Consider the following 10,558-nt stretch of genomic DNA (forward strand, 5'->3'; position numbering starts at 1 on the left):
ATTTGGAATAGAAAAGCAAAAATGGCTACTCTCGATATGAAAACAGCCACAGCATTGGTACAGGTATACAATGGAGAGGCTGACAAATTAAACACTTTTATTGATTCAGCACATCTAGTGAAAGATTCTATACCAGTTGAACAAGAAGCAATGCTAGTAAGATTCCTAAAAACAAGATTAGCAGGTAAAGCAAGAATTGGTTTACCACAAAGTATAGTAACATTTAAGGAATTAATCGAAGATGTCAAAAGCAGATGCGAGGAAAAAACAGATCCTCACAAAATCATAGCAGAACTAAAAGCGGTTAAGAAAAGGGAACCGAAAGCAATGTGTGACGAAATAGAACTCCTCACAATGAAACTGAAAGAAGTCTACTTACAGCAAGAAATACCAAGCAAAATTGCAAACGAAATGGTAATCAAAGTAGGAGTAGACACCCTCATAGAAAAAACTACAAACCAGGAAACAAAAACATTACTGAAAGCCAGACCCTTTACCTCAATATCAGAAGCAGTACAAAAATTGCTGGAAAATGAAAGCGCAACCACGCACGCTCAAGTGCTATACAATAGGCAAAATAGATACACACCCCGTTTCCACTCTCAAAACAGCTACCAACCGCGATTTAGTAGTAATAACAACTACAATAACAGATATCCACAAAACAATTACGAAAGGCCCCGAAACCCTAACAATAAAATGCGAAACAGCGACAATTACAGACGCAATTTTTCGCAAAATCAACAACAGAACAGGTACAGGAATGGAGCATATAGTTCCAATCCTCGAAACATGGGATATAACAACCCAAGAGACAGGCTAGCTATAACCCATTACAATGGAAATAACACCAATGCTAGACGAGTCTACATTGCTCAAGACGAACAAGAGGCCGAAAATTTTTGGAGACAGAATTCTAGATTGAATTCCAATATGGTCCAAAGCAGAGAAACTTACCTTAGCAACAGAGGTAACAATTTTTTAGGAGACCGAACACAGTCCACAACAGATTGCCAATCCTTGCAGTAAATTTATCTGCATGTAACTATGTCAAACTAAAACTTGATATGGCTAATGATGAGTATTCAACTCTCATTGTGGACACAGGAGCTGACGTATCACTATTTAAAGTTGATAAAGTCAAACCTAAACAACAAGCATATACGGACGAAAGAATAAATCTGACCGGAATCTCAAACAAAACAATCAGCACTCTAGGCACAACCATGACTAAAATACATTTTGAAAATAACTCATTAGAACATAAATTCCATTTGATAACGAAAGATATTGAATTAAATACAGACGGAATTCTAGGAAGAGACTTTTTTACAAAACACAGATGTAACATTGATTATGAACACTGGTTATTAAATTTCATGCATGAAGGAGAAACAATCTCACACCCAATCGAAGACAATAGAGAAAGAAATTTTATGCTACCAATGCGAAGTGAGGTAGTACGCAGGATTTATTTACCAACATTGACAGAAGATTCAATAATTTTCTCTCAACAAATCCAAGCAGGTGTATTTTGCGGAAATACAATTATTTCCAAAACTAATCCATTTGTAAAATTTATAAATACAACTAACGAAAATGTAGTCATCAATGAAAATAATTTTTTCCCTACAATAGAACCACTGAGAAATTTTTACATCCTAAATACAACTCGTAGTGAGCCAATGAAAGATAATAGCCGTCTTAACAGTATTTTAGAAACCATCAAGATTGAAAACATTCCTACATATGCACAGAAAGAATTTAGAAAAATCATAAATACATATTCAGATATTTTTTGCACCGAAAATGATCCAATCACTACAAACAATTTCTACAGTCAGGACATAATACTTAAAGATAACATTCCATCCTACATACCCAATTACAAACAGATTCATTCTCAAACTGAAGAGATAAACAAACAAGTCCAAAAGTTGTTACAAAATGACATAATAGAACATTCTGTATCATCTTACAACTCACCGATCCTTTTGGTACCAAAGAAATCGGATGACGTTAATAAAAAGTGGAGATTAGTCGTAGATTTTCGACAATTGAATAAGAAAATCCAACCAGACAAATTTCCATTACCACGGATTGACACTATACTGGATCAACTAGGAAGAGCCAAGTACTTTAGTACTCTAGACTTGATGTCAGGCTTTCACCAGATCCCTCTCGAAAATGACTCACGCAAGTTTACAGCATTCTCAACCCCGTCTGGACACTTTCAGTTTACCAGAATGCCATTTGGATTGAATATTAGTCCAAATAGTTTTCAGAGAATGATGGCGATAGCCATGGCCGGGCTAACACCAGAACTTGCTTTTGTATATATAGACGATATAATCGTTACTGGATGTAGTGTACAGCATCATATCAGTAATTTAGTTAAGGTTTTTGATAGACTTAGGAAATATAATCTAAAGCTTAATCCAAATAAGTGTAGATTCTTTAAAACAGAAGTAACATACTTAGGTCATAAAATAACAGATAAAGGAATTTATCCGGATGACGCAAAATTTGATACAATCAAAAGCTATCCTATTCCAACCAATGCAGACGAAGCAAGACGTTTTGTCGCATTTTGTAATTATTATCGTAAATTTGTACAGAATTTTGCTAAAATTGCAAAACCCATCAATAACTTAATTAAGAAAGATGTTAAATTCGAATGGACCCATGAATGCCAAGAAGCTTTCGATAAATTAAAACAATGTCTACTTTCACCTACAATTTTGCAATACCCAGATTTTACCAAACAGTTTATAATTACCACAGATGCATCGGATATGGCATGTGGTGCAGTACTATCACAAATTACGAATGGAAACGATTTACCAATCGTGTTTGCGAGTAAAAGTTTCACACCAGGAGAAAAAAATAAGCCAATTATCGAAAAAGAGCTTACTGCTATACACTGGGCAATCAATTATTTTAAGCCTTACGTTTATGGTCGAAAATTCAAAATACGAACAGACCATAGACCACTAGTATATTTATTTGGTATGAAAAACCCTACTTCTAAGTTAACTAGAATGAGATTAGATTTAGAAGAATTTGATTTTGAAATAGAATTTTTAGCGGGAAAAGCTAATGTTGCAGCAGATGCACTCTCAAGAATAGTACTTGATTCTGAGGAATTAAATGCATCAATCCCCAAAAACAAAGAAGCCGCTCAAACCGTACCAATAAAAAGTACGATATTAATGGTAACAACCAGAGCAATGACAAACCAGAAACGAAACGAAACAAAAAAGGAGTGTCATAAAAAGGAAGATAACCAATCGCGGATTGATCAACCAGCGATGTGGCAAACAGATAAACCCACAGAGGTATCCAAACTATTGAAACTAAAGTCGACAAAAACAATGAAAGGAATAGAACTCGAAATATATAATCACAAAGAGAATAAAGCGCTAGGGTCGATAATAATCCCCATAAAAGAAAATTCACATGGAAATGGAAGTCAAACATTAGAGTTTGCTCTTCTAAAAATGTGTAAAATTGCAAAACGATATAAAAGAAACAAAATAGCTATGTCTAATGAAGACATCTTATTCAAATATTATTCCCATGAAACCGTGAAGGAAATTGCCAACAAATCCATTTCAGGTTGTAACATCATTCTGTATATTCCAACTAGATGGATAACAGAAAGGGAAGAAAGGCTGAGAATAATCAATGATTATCATATGACCCCTTCGGGAGGACATATAGGCCAATACAGACTATATTTGAAATTAAGAGAAAAATACAGATGGAAAAATATGAAGGAAGACATAAAAAAGTTTGTGAGAAATTGTCAAGCATGCATAGTTAATAAGACAAATAGGCATACGAAAGAGGAAACAGTTGTGACGACAACTCCCTCGAAACCATTTAGCGTAATTTCAATAGACACAGTAGGACCATTACCCAAAACCGACAATAATAATCGTTACGCAGTAACAATTCAATGCGAACTCACTAAATATGTAGTAATAATACCGATTATTAACAAGGAAGCAAATACAATAGCAAGGGCTTTAGTCGAAAATTTTATTCTTACTTTCGGAAACATCTTAGAAATGAAATCAGATCAAGGATTAGAATACAATAACGAAATTCTTAGCAAAATCGCTGAAATTTTAGAATTAAAACAAACCTTTGCTACAGCATACCACCCACAAACAATAGGATCTTTGGAAAGAAACCATAGATGTCTCAACGAATATTTAAGATCATTTTCCAACGACCACCATGATGATTGGGATAATTGGACAAAATTTTATGAATTCGTTTACAACACCACAACCCATACAGACACCAACTATACTCCATTTGAATTAGTTTTTGGCAGAACAGCTCATTTACCCCAAGAAATATACAAACAAAAAGTAGATCCAATTTATAATATCGAACAATACTATAATGAAATGCAATTCAAGCTTCAAAAATCACACGAAATAGCCAGAGGAAATCTTATAGCTGCAAAAGAAAAAAGAAAAGTTGCATTCAATGAAAAATTAAACCCCATACACATTAAGATAGGTGATAAAGTATACCTATCAAATGAAAACAGAACAAAATTAGATCCATTATACATAGGACCATTCATAGTAACAAAAATTGAGAATACTAATTGCACCATTAGAAATAGTACCACACAAAAGGAAACAACAGTACATAAAAACAGGTTAATTAAATATACAGGAGAATAACTTCAATCATTATCATTCATTACGTTATTCTACTAAAAGGGGGGAGGTGTAGCATATCTGCTATACAGTCTTAAAAACATTCACCCCATGTCTTATGTTGAAATTCACCCCATGCTCCTCTATCAAGATATTAGAACCAGAACTGCAATAAACAATTAACGCAAATAGCATAAACCTCAGGCGCAATTAAATCAAACATTAAGCGCACACAAGTTGCAGGTACAAACCCAATAGGCAAAACATAAAAAACATTCACCATAGAAGCGTCGACCGCGCAAAGAGCTTACGCAAACTCAATCCATACCCGATCAATACGCAGCGTCAAAAAAAACCCCATCGCGACCTCATTGCAAGACAGTACAGGTGCGCTTCACGCCAGAGTTGCAACCTTTGCAATATAGCAATAGACCCTATTGCTTGACTTGGTTCAAGTTAACAACAGGAAACGACCTGTCCATACATAGCTTATATGAAACAGAACTAAGCCGCCCAATAAATAAGAACTAGAACTCAAGAAAACAATTAAACCAACCAATCAAAATTCAGACAAACAAAAGCATCAAATTGCAACTAGTTCGATATCTAGGTTAATGGAAAATTCCATCAAATTTGTACTCACGATGTTTACCCGTAATTATGTTATAAAATAAAGATTGACAATTGACTAGGCAGTCACTCGGAGGCACTCGCAACTACGTGCACACGCTGTTACTGTCGTAGTTGATCGTTATGCTCAACTAAAGAAGTCTAGTGTTTTATTGGGGACTCTGTCCCAATCCGTACTGAAAGAAATGTAGACCTATACATGGTGTGTTGTCCCGTGGTGATCACGTATGACCGTGTTGTATCTATGGGACAAGCAGTTATATTACAGAGAGAGAGAGAGAGAGAGAGAGAGAGAGAGAGAGAGAGAGAGAGAGAGAGAGAGAGAGAGAGAGAGAGAGAGAGAGAGAGAGAGATTATAAGAGGTAAGCGTTTCTAGCGTTTTTAGCAGGATTCCTCAAATTCAGCAACATATTCAAAAAGCTTTCAATTTTGGTCGGTAACAGTTCCCCCATCATGTGCCACCGGGCTGCCCCAAAGCTTCCAACCCAGGCACCCGAATCCGAGAATGTTCGACCCAAAGTTCGACCCCAGTTCGACCCCCGAACCGCGGTCGAACTTTGGGTCGAACCTCAAAACAGTTCGACCCAAAACTTGCCGAACTTTGCCGAATGCAGTGGTCGAATCCGCACCCGAAGCCTCTCCTTATCCCTTTTTTGAGAGCCGAGCAACGAACGAGGAAGAATTTTGATGCTTGCTAACGCAAAGCACCTATTCACCCGTTGACCCGTTCACCAATCTAATAAGATTTCTTCTACTCTCTCAGCTCCTACTCCACCACCCTCATCACCACCAGCTCCATCAGCTTTTATTGATGTTCCACCAACAGTAGGATGTATCACCATCAGCTGTTCTGTTGTCTTGTAATACAATCAAGTGACCACATACGGCTACACGAACAAAAAGCAAATGTCTTGTACTTGATTATCTTGTGTAACATATCACAATCTGGGCGATAATCTGATATCATTACTTATCTCACATTCTGGTCAGTAATGGGTGAATCCGTGCTTTTACTGGCATGCAAATATTACATAGTTGTACGAATACGCTGATGCTCGATACATATTTGAGCGGTAAACGCAGGTTGCTATTACAGAGAAACCCGACTTGTGATCGTTGCTAACCGTATTCACCAATTCGTCCAACATTTCAGCCGCAAGTGACCACTTTACTTAGTGCGCGTTGGTGACAGGAATATCATGGCACAAGGAACTGTGGAAGGCTAATTCCGAATCCTTCCGGGAAAGTAACTGAACAACGTCGTTTTCAATCCGTTGTGCCAGTAGTGCTCATGGTCAAGCGCAGTAGTTTCCCTCCTATGTTTGGTTTGCAGCAAAGCGTTTTCAGTGTCGGGCACTTCCACCTGCCTTATAAGAAACTGTAAAACCATGTTGATGAATCGCCCAGTAGCGAATGCCATCGCCAATCGACATATTGCCAAAAGACCGGTCAGTGTCCCCTTCGATGCCGCTGTCGTCTGAAAAGCTATCGTAAGAGTCCAGATATGGCTATATGATAGTCTATTAACATCTTCCAGTCCTTCCTTGTAACGGATCCACCGATCCAGACGATTCAAGTACCGCCTTGGATTTAAGGAACTAAAACAAGGAACTGTATTTCAAACCGACAAACAGCAAACAGCACTCGAATTCAATAACTCGGCTAGGGCCAACTTGCCGATCATCTTCAACAGCCACGTACACCTTGGTCTACCGGTGATAAAATCGGATAACAGTCAAAGTAAAAAAGTAGCGAATAAAATAAAATATGTCCGTGTGTATTATCGATAGCATTTGACAATTTCAGCGCATCACAGTAACATGCGTAATACACAAAATAATTATAAAGTGGAAATATACATAAATTGTACATCGAATCCCTATCAGATTTGGTTGAACGCCGAGCGCTTTCGTCCTCGCCAAACGCTCAGCTGATCGGTGCGGTGGTGAGACGGAGGAAGAAGGGACGAGAGGGGAAGCCACACTCAACAAACTCTCTCATACATAAAAACCTCTCTGATAATTTTCAGCCACAACAACCTATACATACGAACCAAATGCAGTCGTACTCAAAATGTGTGGGAGAAGAGCGGTGGAGAGGCCTGCGGAATGGGGCAAAGGGGCAGTGTATTTTCGAACATGCGCGAGTACGAGCAAGAGGGGAATAGCTGTTAGAGCGAGTACTCTCAAATTTTGTATGGCGCTTGGTCGAACTGTTTTCCTTGGGCAAGTGTTAAGGAGCGTCCAGACTGTAAGCGTAACATACGCTCGAATGGTTTTCGAGCAGAAAATCGGCGTTTCTGGCAACCAAATTGACATAAAATTGCGTTTTAGGATGATTTGGCAACACTGAACGGACCGTAACAAGTGTGGACGCAAAATCCCCCGCGTAGCGTAACAAGAATCTATTTTATTGCTGAAATACATTATTTTCGCACAAAGACCATGGGAAAAAGTTTAATTCCGTGCTTAGATCAACCGCCAATGTTTAAAAATTGTTTCCGGTGCAAAACAACTCGAATTTGCTAAATTCGAGCATATGTTACGGTACGGATTCGACATTTGGCCATTCTGTTTTTGTTACGCGTAACAAGTATAACATAACAAAATTTTGTTACGTATAACTGTTATGGTCTACAGTCTGGACGCTCCTTTAAGGAGCGTCCAGACTGTAAGCGTAACATACGCTCGAATGGTTTTCGAGCAGAAAATCGGCGTTTCTGGCAACCAAATTGACATAAAATTGCGTTTTAGGATGATTTGGCAACACTGAACGGGCCGTAACAAGTGTGGACGCAAAATCCCCCGCGTAGCGTAACAAGAATCTATTTTATTGCTGAAATACATTATTTTCGCACAAAGACCATGGGAAAAAGTTTAATTCAGTGCTTAGATCAACCGCCAATGTTTAAAAATTGTTTCCGGTGCAAAACAACTCGAATTTGCTAAATTCGAGCATATGTTACGGTACGGATTCAACATTTCGCAATTCTGTTTTTGTTACGCGTAACAAGTATAACATAACAAAATTTTGTTACGTATAACTGTTATGGTCTACAGTCTGGACGCTCATTTAAGGGTGGTGGCATTGCTCGGTCGTACGACCAAATCAGTCGTACAACCAAACGAAGGGGTGTCATTGCTCAGTCGTAAGACCAGATCTGTCATACGACCTTTTTCGGTTTGACGTTTGAAAATAAACAAACATAAGCCGGCATCGCGAACGGTTTAACAAATTTTAACAGTCGTCAAAAATTCATTTTTGTTAAATCGAATTCATTCCATGTTCATTTTTGTTAAAATTGACGACTGTTAAATCAGTTGACGATAGCTGTCAAATCACATAGGAAACAAATTCGAGCTGTTAGAAAAAACGGTTTTAATTTGTTTCGCGTACACTTTTGACGACTTTATTTTTACGACGTCTCATAGCCTGTCGTTAAAATTAACAAATGAACATATGTATTGCTTTTCTATCGAATTTTCGGTCGACGACGTTTTCGGTGCATTTTGTTTAAGAATGTGCACTTTTAGAATTTATTGTAATGATTATTCAAAAATGTATAATAAAATTATGCACATAATTATTTATCGTTTTTCTGTACACTGCGTATCCTAACTATGAAACTGCAATAAAATTGCAATACTTTGCTCACATCTTTACATACGCGATAGCTAGACAGCAGGATGAGCCAAAGCATAAACGATACATGTGCATATCTCACGCATTTGTTCAATTCCTTTTTTACTTCATGCTTGTAGAATGCGACCACAGCTACATTTTTGCACGTTGTACAGGGTAGGAACGAAAGAGGGACGTTTTTTTTTTTTTTAATTAGAACGGCCTGATCGTATCGACTTATTTTTACTACGTATAGCCGGATAGTCAGTCCTTGCTACGGGGGTTTGGTCCGAATGGGATTTGACCGCCCCAACGTTTTGTTGTTGTTATTATTTTTTTTTTAAAGAAATCCTAGTGAAACAGCTGTGCGAATCAATTTTTTACGCGTAAAGACGCACTACCAACATACAGCAAACAACATCATTTCTAAGGAATTCAACCCATAGAACATAGGACAACATCGAAACGGAAGAGAAAAATTCTCCAAATTCATCCTTTAATCAGTACAATGCACTGTAGCAGATCGACGCAGAAAACCCCATAAGAGGAAAAGACGACACGATCCTTCATGCTGCTTATGCCGATTCGTGTGCAAAAGAAGTACGCGCTACCCACAACATGCACCGAATGTTTTTTTCCTAGCTCCAAATTCAATGCGCTTGTCGAAGCAAGTATGGAGTGTAAAGAAAAACAACAACCACCCCACGTTTATGGTTTGAAAAAAAAAACCGGAACAATCATCGCGGGCAACGCACTGCACAAAGGAAATGATCATCATGTTTGTTTGCAACCTTCCGCGAATAGTTCACACGGACAAAACGATGGACACTTTCCACAACACAGCATACGACACCGACGCACGCAGAAGCGAGATGGAAACCATTTCTTACTCACGCAACGCGGTTGTTCTATGCACACAGAGAAACGCATCGGCTTGGGGTACAAACAAATAGCAGGTACCCAAATTTGTGGAAAAAGTGTAGCAAATAATGCACACGTTTTTCGATACCATTCCTATTGCGATTATCCTTTCCCAGTTATCATTCCGCGATTATCAGTTCAAGTGGTCAGACGTGCTCCTCGGAATACAGTATGAGTGGGAAAAAGGATGAGCCTGTGTAAGTGTTTATGTTTTAAAAATAATTTTGTGAAATCTGTGTACCAAAGAGGGTGTTGATGGAATGTGATTTCTGCCCAGTGCTCTGAATGATAACGAGCATTTGTGTGTAATTGAAATGTGTTAAAATAATTTTTTGTTTAAAAACAATTGCATCGCAGGCGACAACATGGACAACGGGTTTTGAAACTCCAACAGCACAAGCTGTTGGAGATAATGGAGCAAAATCCTGATGTAGCAAGGGGTACTACAAAAAACTCACAGACCAGTTTTTGGGACGAAGTTTCCGTGCAATTAAATGCATTAGGACCACCCTCTAAATCGGGAAAAGAATGGTAAAGAGTGAGTAAAGAGTGAAAAAGTTATGGTAGAAGTGTTTTCTAACAACCTTCGTTCTCTCTTCATTTCTGTCCTAGGTTTGGATTGAAAAAAAATACAACACAAAAAGGAAATTAACGGAAAATAGAAAACAGCAGCACATGACAGGTGGAGGAGTGGCAAAATTTCA

The sequence above is a fragment of the Anopheles moucheti genome, chromosome 2, assembly GCF_943734755.1.
Source record: "Anopheles moucheti chromosome 2, idAnoMoucSN_F20_07, whole genome shotgun sequence".
NCBI lineage: Eukaryota > Metazoa > Arthropoda > Insecta > Diptera > Culicidae > Anopheles > Anopheles moucheti.